At 38.0% G+C, this 20,212-nt stretch overlaps 1 long non-coding RNA gene across 1 annotated transcript; it reads right to left on the bottom strand.

Moving 5' to 3' along the window:
- Window positions 1-10,692: 10,692 nt before the first annotated feature.
- LOC116515948 lies at window positions 10,693-19,969 on the bottom strand. Its single transcript, XR_004256294.1, has 3 exons — window positions 19,959-19,969; window positions 12,237-12,241; window positions 10,693-10,815 (listed from the first exon to the last, which is right to left on the bottom strand). It is a non-coding gene; the product is annotated as an uncharacterized LOC116515948 (long non-coding RNA).
- Window positions 19,970-20,212: the final 243 nt, after the last annotated feature.

Below are 20,212 nucleotides of genomic sequence, written 5' to 3'. Positions count from 1 at the left end.
AACTCCTAACAATATGTTTTTATCTGTATGAGACAAAGGTGAGTGATCCTTTTGAAGTAAATGTTGGCCTGGGTTGGTATCAGCAGAACTTATTGACTGCATAAGTTAATATAGAATAAGACTGGGGTAATTGATAATGACTGGATCAACAATAGGTATGGTGACATCCTCACATTATAGGGCAGGCTGGGATTCCATGACAAAGTTATCTCCCTAAGAGTTATTGATCCCAATAATTCCTCAGCGAAACTGCTAGGATAGAGATTAATTTGTTTAGTTCATTCTGTGTGATGATGTTAAGAAATGGGAAAGAGTTCCCTAAAGTATTGGAGGAAGGCCTATTTATCCTTATGGCCCATTAAGGTATCTACACTAATCTGTAAGGAAATGGAAAACTATGTTTCCTTACATTGCAGAAAATCTAACTGAGTTTAGTTCCTTTTAATGAACTCAGGTAAGTATAGAAGTACCATGCTAGCCTCATTCTCCTTTGCTTCCTCTCTGGATGTCTCCAGTCAAGAACCATTCTACCCATGGAGAAATTCCAGGCAACTGAAGATCCGATCCTGATTTTCTAGAGTGCTCACTTATGTAGGTGTCTGTTGCAGATACTCAGTATTTTAGATGGAACAAAGATAGTTCCAGACAATCATGTTCATCACTTTTAAGTTAGAGGCATTTTCTCTAAACTGATAACAGACTTTCCTCTGCTTTCAACCATATTATTAAAAATAGTAAAAATATTTTATTAGAAAGACTCTTCTATCTTTGGATTTCATTCCATAGTATCACTTTTATCCCAAAGATATTCTATCATTGGATCACCATGTTGGAAATAGTTTCTCCTCCCCTCTAAAACTTACTGTGCACTTCTAAAATTGGAGAGAAGAAGGAATTTTGAAGCAGATTTGAAGGGGCAGAATAAAGAAAAGTGAGGGGAAATTATGCTTACATGGCACTGTATGTCACATATTCTTTTTTAAAAAAAGACCAGAAGATCTGTGGTAGTAGAATGCCCTTTGGCTTCCTCTAATACACTCTTATTCACATTGGGGATACAAAAATAAATATATGTAAAATTATTAATACTAATAGATATACTAGGAAGTAAAGCTAAGTGACCAAATGTACTATAAGAAAACTAGTAAAATAAGATGGCAAATGGATTTACTGCATTGCAGGCAAAAGGGAGCAGAAGTTGTATTATGTTCCATTTCATTAATTTCCCAAATCATGTTTATCTTGCTCTCTTGTTTTGGTAAACTCCAGATACTCTAAATAATATACTTAATATTTAAGATGAAATGAAAATATATAATTTACTATATGTTACTTTGAGGAAGCATTGTAAAGTTCTCTGTTAACTGAAAACTGCTTTTAAAATAATTAAATACTAAAATAGGTAAACATTTGCAGAAGGCAGCTCTCAAACAGCATTTATACCTTTCATTCTATTTAAATCAGTCATAGTACAGTATTAATCTAGGGAAAGGCTGGGAGGCTAAAATACAACAAAGAGATGTGAATAGCATAGACAGAAGTAAGAATGCTCAAGTGAATATAATTCTGAAAACATTGAAAGAATACAAGACAAATATATTACGCTATTCTAAGAATAATTCCATTGAGGATGGAAAAAATGAAGGACTATAGAAGAAAACACTTGCTGCACAAGAAACAGTGAAGATGTGAAAACAATAAAAGATGTATACAAGGAATGGAAAGCTAAGTGTAAAGGTATGGTAGAACTATAAAAATGGAGTGAGAAAATGGAAAATTCTTACTGAGAAGTTAGCAAAGGAAGCTAAGAACAACAAAAGGACTTATTTAGAAATATTTGAAAGAAAAGGAAGGAGAGCAAGAGAACTAATATACCCAAAACAGAATGATTCAGTTCCTAGTGAGCCATGGTGGCTCAGTGGTTAGAGTGCAGTACCACAGGCTACTTCTGCTGCCTGCCAGCTGCCTGTAATTTGGCAATTTAAATCTCACCTGGCTCAAGGTTGACTCAGCCTTTCATTCTTCTGAGATCAGTAAAATGAGGACCCACGTTGTAGGCAATATGCTGACTCTGTAAACTGCTTAGAGAAGGCTGTAAAGTGGTATATAAGTCTAAGTGCTATTGCTATTTTCCTTCACTGATTTAATTTTCTCCAACAAGAAAATTCTACTACAAAATTGTGAGGAGCAGGATCAAATGGAAGAATCCAAGCTTAAAATACTAGGTCTATGGTCAGAAAATTCTTGTTTATTAACAATGTGCTTTAGCTATCCAGGATGGGATGAATTGTATTGTAAATGCTGAAGAAACTAACTAAGGATGAACCTTTCAGCATTAACTTTGAAAATCCTGGAGAATGGATGACGTGTAAGATGACTGGAGGAAAGCAAATGGAAAGATTGCATATAATATATAAAGAGATAGATCTTTTGCTATCTATCAGTCGGTTGATCTATCTATCTACCTCCGGGTAGTTGCCAGTCGACATTGGCCGGCTGATGGAATTTGGAGGAGGCCTAGTCTATGGATCTTATTGGTCTAGTGGAGGTAGCAATAGCAATAGCAGTAGATTATATACCGCTTCATAGGGCTTTCAGCCCTCTCTAAGGTTTACAGAGAGTCAGCATATTGCCCCCAACAATCTGGGTCCTCATTTTACCCACCTCGGAAGGATGGAAGGCTGAGTCAACCCTGAGCCGGTGAGATTTGAACCGCTGAACTGCTGATCTAGCAGTAGCCTGCAGTGCTGCATTTAACCACTGCGCCACCTCAGCTGCCAGGTAATTGGCAGTAGGCAGTCTCTCAAGTACCCAGATCCAATACCATGAAGGGCTTTGTAGGTGACAACTAGCACCTTGAAGCGCACCCGGAGATCAACAGGCAGGCAGTGCAGCTCGCAGAGGATAGGTGTTACGTGGGTGAATCGAGGCGCACCCACGATCGCTCGCGCGGCTGCATTCTGGACAAGCTGAAGTCGCCGAATGCTCTTCAAGGGCAGCCCCATGTAGAGCACGTTGCAGTACTCCAGCCTAGAGGTCACAAGGGCACGAGTGACTGTTGTGAGAGCCTCCCGGTTCAGGTAGGGATGCAACTGGTGCACCAGGCGAACCTGGGCAAATGCCCCCCTGGTCACAGCTGACAAATGATGTTCAAGAGTCAGCTGTGGGTCCAGGAGGACTCCCAAGTTGCGGACCCTGTCTGAGGGGCGTACTGTTTGACCCCCCAGCCTGAGAGATGGAACACTTGGCCAATTAGTGGGAGGGAAGCACAGCAGCCACTCGGTCTTATCTGGATTGAGTACAAGCTTGTTAACCCCCATCCAGTCTCTAACAGCCTCAAGGCCCTGGCTCATCACGTCCATCGCTTCATTATTTATATATATATATATATATATATAATATATATATATATATATATATATATATATATATATATATATATATATATATATATATATATATAATACATACACACACACACCACACACATACACACTTTTAAAAGAGTCACAATTTAAAAGTAACTATTAGAAAGGTTCACAAACAAGAGATGATATCAACCACAATAAAGGATCCTGAAACCCCCAGCCTGATAACATAGCCAGGTCTTGAGGGACTTGCGGAATTTGGAGAGGGGTGAAGTTTGGGGGATATAGGGAGAAGATTCTACAAGGTGGACATTGTGGCAGAGAAGCCCCTCCTCCTGGGGCCCAGCAGATATATTTTCTGAGCAGGTGGGATTTGCAGCTTTCTCTTTGACATCTGAAAGGGAGGGTAGGCAGATTTAGCCAGAGAGAGGCAGTCCCTCAGATAACATGGCCCAGTGATATTAAGTATAATGTGGTTACTAGAAGCCAGAATGTATTTTTTAGACATTTTTGTCAAGATTGCCAAAGTTAGATTTGTCAAGAAGCTAATCTTATTTTTTGTCAGGTAACTTATTAGATCATTAGATGTTATGTCATTCTGTCCGTCTATTTACATTTCTATTTACACCTTACATTCTGAATAACAGACCTGTGGTCTGGATATCATGACAATGGAAAGGATGCTTAGATTACTCAAAAGGTGTACTCAAACAGAATGAACTTCAATAATTTTTCAGACTGAGAGATACTGAATGGGGTGTTACAGGTTCAGTCTCGAATTTTCTGCATTATTAATTATTTGAATGAAGCAGTGAAAAGAATATTTATCAGACATGCAGATGATACAAAATTGGCATCTGGTACCCTAGAACATCAGCCCCCAACCTTTTGGGTATCGGGGACCAGTTCTGTGGAGAGAAGTTTTTCCATGGACCAGAGGGGTGTTTTGCCTGCAGCCCACAGATGGGGCTTCACTTGTTTGTGCAGCCCAGTTTCTGCATACCACGGACTAATGCTGGTCCATGGACCAGGAGTTGGGGACCACTGCCCTAGAAGTCAGAAATAAAATTATTTTGATGAGCTGGAGAAGTGGACTGACAGTAATGAAATGAAATTTAACAGGGACATATGGAAAGTTATTCAATTAGGCAACAGAAATCAAATGCATCAAAAGATTAATGAAAATTTTAAAATGTGAGCTGAAAATATACTAAATTTATGAAGCAAAATGGGAAATTATATGTACTTAAGAACCAGATAATGAATATGTAAGTATAGTAAGTAATCTTAAGTAAGTATAGAAGTGGCCATCTAGTTTTGCAATACTTGTACTTGTGAGAAAGATCTTGGAATAATAGCAATAAACTAACTGAGTCAGGAGTGTAACTACAAAAAAGGCAAACACACATTATACTACATTAGGTGAAATATAGTTATCAAATTGAATGGAATAACTACTGCTTTGGTCAAACTCACTTTAAAGTAGAAATACATTTCTGGATATTAGAGTCACAGTTATTGGAATGATTCACAGCTCCTGGAACAGATGTAAAGAAGAATACTAAAGATGATCAAGGAACTAAAAACGAAGTCATGTAGAGAAATTGAAGGTGCTGGGCCTATCTAGCTTTATGAAGAGAAGGCTGGCAGGAGATATAATACCTTAAAATACATCACATAGCAGAAAATCTGTTCACCATCATTCAAAACTATAGAGCATAGAACAATTGATTTAAATTACAGAAAGAGATTCTTATTGAAGGTTTTAAAAAATCCAATAATAAGGGCAGTTCATCAGAGCAAGCCTTTAAGCAGAGGCTAGACAGTAATCTGTCTAGGAACCTTTAATTATGGATTCATGCACTGAGCCAGGGTTTGGACTGAGTTCCCTGATTTGCCCTTTTCAATTCTACTATTCCAATATGGCATTTTTTAAAATGAAATTTGTGAATTGCAGGAGTTGAAAATACGTTACCTTCATTATTGATGGTTCTTTTCATTCCTATAAATTATGCTATCATTAAATCTTCCAAAGCTAGAAGAAAAATGGGGAGAATTCTGCCCAATGAATCATTCCAATAATTATTCTAAAAGTTAAGGCAGAGGTAAATTGATGGTGTCAGTTTTTATTTGGATTTGTGGTGTCTATTCCAAATGGCAGAAATGACTTTTCTTTAGCTCACTTTTGTAGAGGGAATTGTTCACTTGTACAAAACATATGCAGAATTAGTTCAACAGCTAAGATCATTAATATAATGCATCTCTACTTTGTAATTACAATCTTGGTATTTTTGTTCCATTTAATTATTTATATATTTAAATTAAATAAAATATATTTAACTATTTACTTCTGCTTGAAGGATCCTCTATAAAGCCGAAATCCTCATTCAGACCCAGACCATCAAATATTCCAGTAAACATTCTGAGACATCCGTCTGACTCTGCTATGCAGCCTATAGAATTTAGCCAGCAACTGAGAAGACTAGGAAGAAAAGCAAGTTCACAGGATATCCTTGTTAAGAAAACAAAAAGTTTCTGCACTTCCCAATTTATTTGCAAAATTCCTGTCCAGCTCAGAAAGCACAAACAAAACTATTTCTGCCCACTGCATTCCCTTATTGCTAAATAAGACAATAATACATAAACCACAAGCCACACAAAATACCTATACAGGATTTCTTCTCTTTCTCATGTCTCAATTTTTATTTGGGGTTCTAGCCAAGAAATCTCCTTTCTGCCATGATTTTGGCTTGAGGCATTCTAATCTCAAAGACACAACAGCAATGTGGTCTGCAGATCATTAAGGAAGGAAGGAATAGTGATAGAACTGATCTTCCTTTTAAGCAGAGCAATTCTCTTTGGAACCACTTTTCAACATTCATTTTAGCATGTAACATGATTTTCCATTAATTTCTCCTGCCTACTTATCATTAATTCAGTTTTTGAGTACAAGAAACAAGTTCAACTATGCTCATCTTGGCTTACTTTAACATCAGAAGCTCCAGTATCATACAACCACTTTTCCCCAATGTGTCTGCTATTTCCGTTGCCTCATCTAAAACTTCCCTATTGATTAATCAGTGTAACTCTCTTCAATATTGCTATTATGCTGAGAATGCTTCTACTGTTTCATTGGGACTGCTGGTAATGAAAGATTAAATCTTTTGTCAGACATGGTGTAACCTTGATGAACAGTCCCATGCCTATTATTCAGTAAATTCTGTTAACACAAAGGAAGTTTGATTGTTTTAAAGGGGTATTAGTCAAATAACAGTTTGCCTAATAGTTATACAGTACGTATATTATAGCCAATATTAAAAGAAGTGCATTTCTGGTTAACAATTGCTAGGGGGATAGCAATAGCACTTAGCACTTAGACTTATATACAGCTTCACAGTGCTTTAGAGTCCTCCCTAAATGGTTTACCCAGTCAGCATATCCCCATCCCCATTTTTAAGTGTGTTTGCTTCATTTTATGATTCTTCTTGCCACAGTTAAGTGAATCACTGCAAGTGTTAAGTTAGCAACACTGTTGTTAAATGAATCTGGCTTCCCCATTGACTTTGCTTGTCAGAAGGTGGCAAAAGAGGATTACATGACCCATGGACACTGTAGTCATCATAAATATGAGTCAGTTGCCACTGTCTGAATTTTGATCACATGACTGGGGATGCTGAAATGGTTGTAATGTGAAAAATAGTCATAAGTCACCTTTCAGTGCTGTTGTAACTTCAAAGAGTCACTAAATGAACTGTGTAAGTCAAGGATTACCTGTACTGAAAACACTGTATGGGAACACTGGAAGGTTTCAAAAAGATGTTGGATAACCATTTGTCTGAAGTGGTGTAGGGTTTCCTGCCTAAGCAGGGGGTTGGACTAGAAGACCTCCAAGGTCCCTTCCAACTCTGTTATTCTATGAATCTATGAAACCTTATAATGCCTTCTTTTGGAATTTAACTCAATATGGAACTTTGGGATGCTGTATGTACAACTGAAAGATCATCTACTCCTACCCTTGTGACAAAATAAGTTCAAAGAGCCTGACAATTTTTTCCAAAATTCTCCCCTTCAAAGGAATTCTAAAAAATTCTCATTCATCAAATTTCATTGCCTCGTATGAGTTTAGAACACTGAAATCTGTGACCAAAAAACTCCCAGAAAAAAGGAAGAATAGATTGCTTCAATATTTGTTTCAGTGTATGATGCCTCTACTATGTTTATGGCTTATTTCTATAACAAGATGTTTTTCAGCATTTGGGACAATTAAAATATTTTTTCTGAACTCATAAGAGATGATGTACAGATTTCATTAAAAAAATAATCTTCCCACAGAATGACGCTATTTCACAGTCCTCTTCCTCCAGTTTTTCAAAAATAGCATATTTAGTAACCAGGGAGAGTAATGGAATCAGATCAAAAGTTGATTATAAACTATCATGTGGCAACATTTTAACAAAGTTCTGCTATGCCCCACCCTACTTGTCTTCTCCCCTTGTTGCCTTCCAAAAAATAGGGGAGTGAATGGTCCCATAAAATCCATTACTGTTTCATAAAGCCATGATCAGTTGAATAACCACAAATATACATATTTAAATCTTGGAATGGATAACAGATTTGATGACAACTAACCAAGTGTTTCATGTGGTATAATATATTCTCATTGTTTTAAATGGATCCCTGCTGCCCTTTTGAAATGTGCATGTAGTCTGCACAAATATAAGCAATGGAAACTTTTATACTCTTTGAAGGTTGTTTAAAACTCATGTCTTCTTCACTATATGGAGCCAAGGAGCATCTTGCTGCATTTTATATTACTCTGCATTCTGCATAGCACTATTGAATTCATGAATGGATAAGCAAAGCCATACTAGCAAGCTTTGCCTTCTGATTATTATGCCAGCAGCATTGGTGGGAAAGTTAGGAACCCTTATCACTGACTGAGAGTCTTTTTGCACTGGTATGAGTCTTATGGCTTGTGAAAAGGTATGAGAAGGAGCCTTGCCAATAGGTAACATGCATTGTAGGGATGCACAGAGTCATTGGGAGCTGGGCAACAAACAAATTTAAATAAATACGTGAATGGATTTGAATGCCTCTTATTTGGTTGCAAATTTTCAGACACATATACAAACCTGTAAACAGTTTTAACTGAAAATTTTGACTGAGCAAAAAGTTCCCATTATGAATAATAATTCAATCAGCCTGCTCATTGTGTATAGACACATGTCTTTAATGCTGTAGTGGAACAGGATTTGTGAATGTTTCCATATACAACTTAGTTCCTGCATACAAGAGGGGTAGTAATAATTTTACATTTTTTACTGTTAAAATTTAATTGTTCTAAAGTTTAATTATTAATCCATTTGTTTTCCTCAGTCAAGAAATAGCAACCATACCAAGGATTCATACTTCAATTTTGACTGGCTTACTGGATCTAAATATATAGGATGTGTTAATTTGTATATGAATTACAATTACAATGAATTAATTATATAAATCAATGTGGCCCTTTTAATCTTCTTTTGCTAGGTTTAGCTAAGGGAAAGTTCTAAATTTTTTGTTTCCTTTTCAAATAAATTGTGTTGCTTTAGTATGCAAAAAGAAAAAATAAAAACATGAAGAAACATGAAAATCCAGAAGAAACAACAAAAACATATCTCATTTAAACTACTGGTTGAATATTTAAATCTTGAGCATATGCAATAATACTAGTTTTTTTTGTTCTGCTTATAGATAGCTAACTCATAAATACAGGTAGCCCTCAACCTATCATCACAACTGGAACTGTAATTTAGGTCATAAGTCATTGCAGTTGTTACTCAGGAGTTCATGGGTCTTGCTCAACAACCAGAATCCTGATTCTCCCTTTGATAGTCACTAAGTGACTGCAAGAATTGTTAAGTGGATAGAGCAAATGAAATGCCTGCTGAAGGTGGGCAGGCAGTTCTCCTCTAGGAACTGCACTGCTGGGCTGGAGGAAACTTGTTTGGATCATAACAATCTAAGTTTCTTTTCTTCAGCCCAGCACTGTGGACAAAAAACAAATCTGTCCCAAAATCAAAGAGGATTTTGGCACAGAGCATTGCAGCATTGGGCATTTGGAGCCAGCTCTCAGAAATGAGTAGAAATCTCTTTTCTGGAGGGCTACTGCAAATACCCTGTGACAAAATCCTCTGGCTTTTGGGGCAGACATTTTCATTCACAGCCTCTTTGAGAGCAAAAGAGCTACTCGGTGGAAAGACTCTGCCCACAGGGCAAAATCAATCCATCAGGCAGCACTTCTGCTGTCAAGGGAGCTGAATGAAAAAGTCCATCCTGAGGGACATTTTCCTGTCCCAGGGGGCTTTTTCCCACAACCTCCTTGAGAGTAAAAACAACGTTTGATGGATTGATTTTACCCCACGGGGCAGTCTCTCTCCACCGAGGAGCCCTTTTGGGCACCAGTCATAAGTTCCTTCATTCAATGTCATCGTACTTTCAAATCGTTGCTGAACAAATGATTGTTAAATAAGGACTACCTGTAGAAAGCAAATATTTATTATTGATCCATGATTGTAAATCAGCTCTACAGCTTGACATTTTGAAATCTTCCTTCAGGTCAATCTTTGCACGTAAAACCTTTTTCTCTACCATATCATGTTTGAAAAACAGTCTTATCTATAGAGGCAGACACTCTTAAATTTTACTTTTGGTTTCATAGTTGAAAAATATACTTCAATATGTCCATTGTTAAAATATTTTGCTCCATTCTGTATTAGTAAGTCAAATTTAAGTGCTATTCTCTTTTCATTGAAATATTTAGTCCTTTCTAGTTCCTTCTGGTGTGTATCCTTCAAAGTCCCATCCTCTCATTTAAAAAAAATCAACATTTTTCACAGGAGGTTTTCTCATAATTAATTCCAAAAACTTATTTCACATTTTTCTGGATCCTTAGTCCCTTTGTAACTTTCTAAAATCAACGTTTTAATCATCATTTTGCTGTTTATTCCAAATATATATTTTAACTCCTTAAACATATTTAAAACTTATTTCACTAAGGATAGGAAGAAACTCATCTACCCCTGTGTTCCAGATCTTTATCATTGATTTGATTTTTCATCCACATTTCAATAAACAAGAAAACTGTTGCTGGACTTTGGAGATTCTGAGTCATCCTAGTTGTAGTTTTCCCAAAGGTGCTTTTTCAAGAGGCAATTGGAATTTCTTATTTTTTCCTTGAAGATTTTGCTTCTCATCCAAGAAGCTTCTTCACCTCTGACTGGATGGTGGGGAATGGAAGGATTTAGATTCCTTGCAGACAGCTGGTCATTTGCATTCTTTTAGACTAGAGAGTCATGGAGGTTTGTCTGTGTCCTCAGGGTCATCGGAGTAATGCAAATTCTTCATCTTTGGGACAACTTTGGGAAAGATAATCTGGGTGTTGACATTTGAATCAGATTTATCCTACCTGTTAAATATCAATTGAATATGCAGAGTTAACACACGTGGCAGCACTATCATATGTTTTAGTAGCATTGAACTTGCTTGGCTAAAATATTCATTATTATGATACTGTTCATATATGTGTGCATGTATAAAAAGGTACACCAGGCTTTTCAGTTATTCTGTTATAGCCTATCCACTACACAAGTTCAAGAGAGAACAACACATAATTCAGAAACAAGAACTCTTAATGAATATACAATTGTGCTCTAATTTTGGCATAGAAGAAAAAAGACAAATTGATAGCTTGGCAAGGGGAAAAAAAACCCCTGAGATTCTATTCATACTCAAACATGCCTAAAAGGCTTTTACACATCAGTAGCATTGAAACAGTGAGATCTTTATCTAATCACTTGCTGGGGCTATCCCATAGACTCTGCAATTTCCTGTCTGGAAATTATATTCTGCATTAACTTTCTGGAGACCCAGAGCATTCTCTTTCTTACGTAAGTATGCCAGAAGCACATTTAATGAAGAATTAACTTTGAAGTGAATGTGCATAGGGTTATAGAGGACAGTGTTCAGACCAAAGACATGTCACTATGCCAATGTATGCTGTGACCCAACATATCCCCTTCTTTTTCTGAGCTTCAAGAGAGAGAGTGTGGGGGGGGGGGTTAGTTAGTCTGGTAATGATCACCTTTCTAGCTTTCTAATTCCCACTCTAATTTTGAATATTGTTACTCAAAATAAAAATGAATCATGCTATTTCTCATGCTGTTCATGCCAAAATTAATCCTCACTGAATGACTGCCTTGTTTAGCAACTTTTCACAGTTATCATAGTGACAAAAAAGCAACTTTGTGACAAACCTCACAATATGACCTTTGTAGGTCTGTAAAGCAAAGGAAAGTTGAAACAAGGTCATAAAAAGAGTCACGGTTTCATTTAGTAACCACTTTGCTTTAGTGACCAAGTTACCAGAACTAATTGTGGTCCCTGAATGAACACTCCCTGTGGTGGTGTAGTTTCAGAGGGAAGGGTGATATCAAGTTTTGGTTTTGTGCTTATAAAGGCAGAAGTGAGTTATCAGGACATCCTTAGAATAGGAAACATCATTTAGGTTATCAATCTCCTTGAAGAAATCTCTCAGAGTCTTTCAAGCTTCCTAACATTTTTCAAGCATTCTAATCTTTAAAAGATTATTTACTTTAAATAAATAAATAGGAAATAGGTTTTGCATCCTGCAAAGCAAAGCGGCAGCCTTCAATCTTTATATACATATAATGTTCTGTTTTACTCAGATAAATACTTTGTTTACATTAAAATAACATTTCCAAGTCTCTGAATCATTACAGGTATCATGAAAGAGAATCTCATATAAACCCCCAGCACCAAATCAAGAAAATGGCACACTATGTCAATAAATATATCAAAGTACAAAACCACAACTAAGAAAAGCAAGAGCCAGCTTCGCCATAAAAAAGCAAAAACAAATATGAACAACCCCATCAATCAGTTGATCGATCCAAATCATCTCCCCAAAGCCTGCTCCAACAGAATTGTGTTGACAGCTTAATGAAAGGCCAGGAAAGAAAGTAGCTGGGAGAACCTCAAGGGACAAGATGTTCTATAAGGTTGGGACACCACAGAGGAAAATTGCTTTCCCATCTTGATGGTGGGACTTATGTCACCCCCGCCTGGAAGCATGAGACAGAATGAAGTAGAGGAGATGGTCACTAAGTTACCTTGAAGGCAAAGCATAAAGAACTTTAAAAATAAAACATTAAATTTTAAGTTGGATTTATAAACCTAGGCAGGAACCATAAAGCAGGTAATATATTACAGTAGCATCTATTACTTGCTAACAGCCTAGCTGCTGCATTTTGCTTCATAAAAGTGTACTGTACCATCTGGGTCATCTTCAAGGACAGCCTCCAGCAAAGTGGGTTAAGTAGTCTAAATGTGCAATGATGAGAGCATGAGTCATGGTTCCCAGGGCCTTCTGAAACAAGTAAGGGCTGGTATACTAGCCTAGTTTGGAAAAGAGTGTCCGGACCACAGCCTTCACTTGCTGTTAAAACAAACTGCAACTCCAGGAGAATCTTAAGTTTAGACCAGCTGCTTCAAGGGCAGCACAATGCCATCAAGAGTAATAATCAGATGAAAAGATAAAGCCTCAAAGTTTCCAGACAAGCAACAACTCCATTTTGGTATGATTTGGCTTGTGCTTGTTTTGTCCCATCTAGTCCCTAGCATTTCCAGAAACCAGGGAAATGGTTTCACAGCATCTATGACCTAATTTTGGGTGGCAATTAATAACTAGGCATCATCAGTTGGTGATACCCTATCCTAAACCTCCAGAAGCTTTATGCAGGTGTTAAATAATATGGGTAAGGAACCCAAGCCTTGTGGTATCCCATATTGGAATAATACGGGCTTGACCATTCTTCACCCATGATGATCAACTGGAACCCCCCAGTTCCTAAGAACAGAATCAGTCTAATATGGTACCTTCAAACCTCAACTTTCACAGATGGTCCAAAAGAATAATATATGATTGATGGTATCAAAAGTGATAGATCTCATAGGACCAAAGAGAGAACAGTTTCCCTATCAGGGCCCCAATAAAGGTTCTCCAACAGAATTAGCATTGTCATTTCATGCTTGGACCTGAATCCTGATTGAAAGGAGTCCAAATAATTGTTCTTGTTTGGGGGAGGGGAGTCAATTATAGTAATAGAAACTATACTGAGATGCTAGAGGAAGTGTCAGGGATCTATTTCACACATTTCCTGTTTGATAAAAGAGTACTTTGTTATGGGCCATGTCCATTGATGGCTGCTGTTTTGTGAGCAGGCAAGTTACCCCCATCTGTGAGAATATGTTCATGTTTTTCTTACAAGAATGAAATAATAAGGAATAGAGTTTACCAAAGAATTGTTTATACTGAACAGTCTTAGCTGATGGCCTGACCTGGCTGACCATGTAACATATAGTTAAGGGTACATTGAAATTTTTCTTTCCAATGTTGGTATGTCAGAAGCTGCACTAATTTAGTTTTGGAGTAGAATTTAAGAGCCTGGTTGTCACCTTTAAATTCATGCTTTGAGGCCAGATGCCTATAAACTGCCGTGTTTCCCCGAAAGTATGACCTACTCAGAAAGTAAGTCCTAGCTTGATTTTTTACATGTGCGCCCAATATAAGCCCTACCCACCAAAATAAGCCCCAATTAACACCCCACCCACTCTAGGGTGCACAGGTAAAAATTAAGCTAGGGTAGAGATGGGGTGGAGCTGCCCTACTACTTATCTTTGGACAGTTGCAGCCAGGCCTCACATATCTCAGCCCATCTCTTTTGTTGCAGCCAGCAAGGCTTTCCTGAAGGCCCCTGTAGCCAATAACAGAGCTCTGGATTGATCCTGAGCTCTGTTATTGGCTGCAGAGACCTTCAGGAATGCCTTGCTGTTCTTGTTGGATGAAGACGTTCCTGAAGGCCTCTAATAGCTAAAAAGAGGCTGTTGGTGATGTGCACAAGTGAGTTGAGTCAATGGACGACATCACTCCCCCCAAAATAAGACCTGGTACCTTTTTTGGTGGAAAAAATATATAAGACAGGGTCTTATTTTGGGGCAAACATGGTACTTCTCCAGATGGCTCCTGCACTCAGTAAAATTAGCAAGTAAGGGCTTGCAAAGGATTTTTTCTTTCAGGGGGTGCCACCTATAGGGACACAGGAACCAACATTTTTGTTGATGGCCCCTCTTCTTTGGAATAGCTTACCCCCAGATAGGTTCTCCTCCACCTTATTGGGCTATGAAGGACCATAAATACCCAGCTCTTCAGAAAGAAATTTAGGAATTTAAAGATGTATCTTATCCCACAGGATGGTGCCCTTAAAGTTTCTGCCTGTTTATGTGTTGGTTTGTTTCATTTTCATTCTAGCCATGGGAGCAGGATTTTGTAAGTGACTTACCACCTGACCTACAGCCTATTATAGCTTTAGAGACAGAAGCCTTAGTAAATAAACAAACAGATAAATAAGTGTTGTAAAGTTTCATTCTTTGAAGTCTTGCTGAAGTTAAAAATCTCAGCCAACATGAAATTTTCCTCTTGATGTTTGGCTCTGCATCTTAGTGTTCCTACCACAACCTCTTTATTAGAAATGTTTGAAATCCAAGACTGGAAGCACTTTATTCCAGATGTTTGTGTATAAGCAGGAAGCATCAAGCCTGGATAGGATTGAGAACAGCTAAAATACAAATAGACTTCCTAACTTGATAAATCCTTCTGCATGGATTAGAATTATTACAGAGATAGACCAGATATTTGCAGAGGTCCAGACATCAGGAGCTACCAGCAATCAAAGGTGCCATTTTTAAAATGGTTTCTACCAGATAGTCCTCAACCTACCACAATGGAATCCAAACTTTTTGTTGTTAACCTGGACATTTGTTAAGTGAGTTTTGTCCCATTTTAAGACTTTTCTAGCCACAGTTGTTAAGTGAATTGCTGCAGGTATTAAAAGTAGTAACACAGTTTTAAGTGAATCTGGCTTTCCCATTACTTTGCTTGTCAGAAGGTTGTAAAAGGGGATCACATGACCATGGGGCACTGCAACCATTGTAAATATCAGTTAGTTGCCAAGCATCTGAATTTTGATCATGTGACTACGGAGATACAGCAATGGTCGTAAGTGGGAAAAACGGTAAATCACTGCTTTCACTGCCATTGTAACTTTGAATGGTTACTAAATGAACTGTTGTATGTTGAGGATTACCTGTAGTAACTAATAGAGCTTTGTCTTGCAAGTCTATTGAAGAGAAAGTTCTATTGAATTTTTGTCTGTTGTAGAGCTATTGAAAGCACAGAGCATTGTTAAGAAAATTTAGCCAACACTGTAACATTTCCAGGAGCATCTGGAAACTTGCTGCTTTTTCTTCAACACATGCAGAAGCCTAAAACAAAAGGTAATGAGAACCTGTTGTAAACTCCAGCAGATTGCTTCTCTGTCTTTCATGATGTTCTAATGGAATCCATTCCCTAAGGTCCTTTAAAACTATGGAGGCTTTTCAGCAGCATGCATATTTTAGTCATTCCTCCTGCTTCCTTACAAGACAAGCAATAAGTAAACATTTTGTAGGGCACAGCTAGGTTTAATCATATGAAATAAATCCTCACGGGGATGGCTTCCTTTCTACCTCCCAAACAATTTTCTATCACCTGAACAAATTTAATGGAACAAAACAGAAAAGAGTGTATACTTTCCTTAAACAGTAAAATGAGAGGCTAGCCTAGGGCATGAAATAATCCCATTGATTGTGTTGAGGTGAGGCATGCTGCCTTTGTTGAAAACTGGGCTCCAAAGGGTCACTTATACAAACATAAGGAACAGAGTTATTAAGAGGCAAAACATCTGCTTCAATTTTTGCACAATCAATCTCCAGAATTTTTAATTAGGTCTGGAAGAGTTCCTTATCTAATTCCTTGGGGAGCTTTTGCTAGAATCACATCGTCTGACTCAGTATCAAAACGTTGTTTAAGCACAAAGCCTCCTGTACATGCTTCCTTTTGCACCAAGGAAGCCCAAGGATGTCCTTCAAGTTAGATGTGGCCCCAGCTGCCTATTTCCAATCCCCTGCGGCATCCTGCTCTTTCCCCAGAGTGGCAGAATCTGGGGAAAGTAAAGGGCAAGGTGATTGGTTGAGTTTAAAAGGCAAAATGATATTGATTAAAATGTCAAATTGATTTTCCCCCCAAATCCCCAAATTGTCTTAAGCTGCAAAGTTAAAGAAACCAATATTGCCCCTTAAAATCTAACTAAATAAAAGAGTGAAAGCGGGGAATGGACAGACGGGGGACTAGCATCTTTGCTGATGCATTTTCCCAAAAAGGACAGAAGAAAGAAATATGACCTTAATGCAAAAAACAGCAACAACAAAAATAAAAATCAACCACTCCCACCACACCTATCATTAGGGGGGAATTGCCAATTAGAAAATCACCAAATGCTTACAGAAGTCGTATGCCTAGTCTTTAGCTCTATCAATTATTGTTGTTGTTAACTGCGAAGTCATGTCTGATCCATTACGACCACATGGACAACATTCCTCCAGGTCTTCCTGTCCTCTATCATCCTCTGGAGTCCATTTAAGCTCATGCCTACTGCTTCAATGACTCCATCCAGCCATCGCATTCTCTGTTGTCTCTTCTTTTGCCCTCAATTTTTCCTAGCATTAGGCTCTTCTCCAGTGAGTCCTCATTAGGTGGCCAAAGCTCTATCAATATTAGGACCCAAATCTGCATTTTGATTCAAAAAGCACCCAAATCTGATGTGTAATCTTTATTTTCACAAGGAAACTTTTTTCCCAGCTATAACTTGATTCAATCCAGTTCATAGACAACAAAATGGGAGCTTGAGGCAAGATGCAGCCTAGGATACATTTCAAGATAAAAGAAAGGAATTATTCCATGGTAGATAAAAATCATGAAGAATCCGATGTATCAAACTTTTGACAATTAATAAGGTAGACAATGCAAAGGTAAACTAAGGGTCACCATATGGATTGAGAGAAAAATGGGTATAGTGCAGGGGAAGTCTTAAAACGTTGATTCTTGCAAGAGTCAGGTTGTTCCACATGGTCTCTACTTCAAGCACAATAATATATTAAACTGATGATACTCTCCTCTAGGATTAAATCTTTACATTGAGCAAAAAGTTAAGGTTGAGAAGTCAATGCTGGCAGTCTGAAGACAGATATATGACATCAGAACAGAGTCCTCATTAGAGTAGGCCAAGACTTATCTTCATCCAGCATTTTATTTTTCACAGCAGGTAAGAGATAGTTCTTGCATCTTATTATAGTTGGATATGGAGATCTACTCTTGCTTGCTGTTGTTCCTTTTCAATTTATATTTAATGACATGTTTTTTCTAATCCAATAATGTTGACTTTTCCAATAGAGCATTTCTTCAGGAAGGTACAGTATCCAGTCCTCTAAAGTTAGTGGCCATCATCCACATTAGCTGGTAATGAATTTTATGGCTTAATTATGGACTGCTATATGCTGAATTACTTCCTAAATCTCCTACTCAGATTCATGCAGATGCTGCCCGTCCACAATTGCAAGGGCAAGTTGAGAGTTTATTTCTTGAAATATCATGTCCTTATCTTGGGCCTCAGGGAATTGGCTGTTTTCTCTATATGATCAGTTGCCCCAGAATCAGTCATCTCAATCCATGTGTTCATTGACATTCCCCCCCAAACCACCAAAGATTAACAAGGCAGGATCTATACTGATTTTGCCACACCTTAGAATTTTTCTTTTCACTCTAGTCCAATCCCTTGCTCTCCAGGTGTGATCAGACTATAACTCCTCCAATTTCAGCCAAGCATCTGGCTAGATGTAAAGAGAATTATAGTTCCAGCATATCAGGAAGGCACTAATTGGGAAGAAAGTTGAATTAGGTAGATTTTGTGTTTTGATATACATTCTGGATGGAGGTTAAATAGCCAGTGGCCAAACACTTTCTTTAGGATGTGTTAAATTAGCCTGCTGGATTTGGAGGTCTTTCTCTTTGCAGAACTATGGATTTCCAATCCAGTGTCCTGTTCTGGCAGCAATGACTCTACTTATTAAGGGAGGGGGGGGGGGATTCTGCAACTTTTGGTCTCAAAGACTACAAGTGAGCATTTGTGCATTTCGCAGGACAATCACTCACAAAACATGGAATGAAATTAGATACAGACAGCATGTGGCAAAATGCTGTTATCACAGTGAACAACTGATACCCTGCTGTAAAGCAATGTGGCTTGAACTTACTCCTAGTCATAATTGTGTAATGGACTGAACTGTAATTTGCTTTTTCCTCCTCTGATGAAAAATAATTAAAAGTGTTTGAATTCATCATTAACTTCCACAGGACAGAGTTCATTTCATTCTTTTGATTTCAGGCATTACAGGGACGCCCTTACAAAATATAACAATTGAAAGTTTCAGGAAAGACAAGCAAACAATACATTGTCACAGCATCCAATCTAACTGCCCAAATGAGCATTTCCAAAAAAAATCTTCAGAATACTGCTAACGCTCTTTCCCTACTGCTGCTGCTGACGCACTTTGGTGCAGAAGCTTGAAGAAACACTGCCAAGGAGAGGCATCTGACTTCTCCCAACCATCAGCACTCCCTGTGGATTAAACAGAGAAATCTGCTGAGGTTAGTTGGAACTCCTGTTCTCCTGTTGACAAAATTTCATTGCTTAATCCCCATTCATGGCACCTTTGAAAAGAATAGCATGCTAATGCCATTTCAGTTAATCATAGTCTTTTCCTTTTTATGACAGCCTGCCAGAAACTCTTTGGAAAATAAACTTGTGGAATTGTTTTTTTTTTTAAATAACAGTTTTCTCTTCCTTGTAGGAAGGAAAATTGACACAATGACTCAGGGAGACCATTTCCCAAGCTTTTACTTGCTGTTCTCTTGTCTTGTGTGCCATACTGGAGCGACATTATTCCTCACCTTTATCACCTTTCGCCTGATGCTCCTGTTTTGTCACAATGTGTCGATAGCAAAGAAAAAGAAGAAACCCCAAATTCGGCTAGAGATATTTGCAGTATTCAGAGGTGGTATTCACTTACTTTCCCTACTGGTTTACAAATGAGAGCATACATGCACAAGCGCTTGCTTCGCTCTCACGCACCCTGTCCACGCATGTGCTCAGCCCTCCACGCATGTGCTTTGATCGTGCGCAGGGCTTACGCACATGTGCGTGGCTTGAAAATGTGCCTAAATAGGATGGCCTAGAGCCAGGGCAGGTGGGCAGACCTACCTGCAATTTCCACTACCAGTTCAGGCGAATCAATCTGAACCCTCTGAATACTACCTCTGGCAGCGTTGCTATTTATCTGATTTAGGCAGATGAATATGAAAAATAGATTTAATTGAGAAGTATCATATTAATGAACTTATTATGTCCCAAAGATTTTAAGCATTATTTTTTAAGAATCTTAAATGATCAAATTTAGAACAGGACCTTGTATAGGGGTTAATAGGCTGGAATGGAGAACCTAAGGTCTTCTGGCAGCATAAAGAACATTACAAGAGTCTTTCTCTACCAGCCTGGAGGCCTACCTACTCATGAAGTGTCTGACTTGATCCATCAGAACAGTCCAGATGTAGCTTTGAATGTAGCTTTGTTGCTCCCTAGCAAGAAATATTTACTCATTATCTGTAATCGAAGAAAGAGTGAATAGCCATCAGGTTATTGATGCCCTAATACTCTCTTTCTTGAATTATCTAATATTTTTAAACCATCTGAATCAGGAGCCATGTCAACTCTAAAGAAGTGAATGAAAGAAGCAGCACTCCCTGAACTATCTCTTCTCGTATCAACCCTATTAATTGCCTATACGTATTTGGG

Source organism: Thamnophis elegans, chromosome 1 (genome assembly GCF_009769535.1).
Source record: "Thamnophis elegans isolate rThaEle1 chromosome 1, rThaEle1.pri, whole genome shotgun sequence".
NCBI classification, from domain to species: Eukaryota; Metazoa; Chordata; class Lepidosauria; order Squamata; family Colubridae; genus Thamnophis; species Thamnophis elegans.
This window is presented reverse-complemented; position numbering and strand designations above follow the sequence as displayed.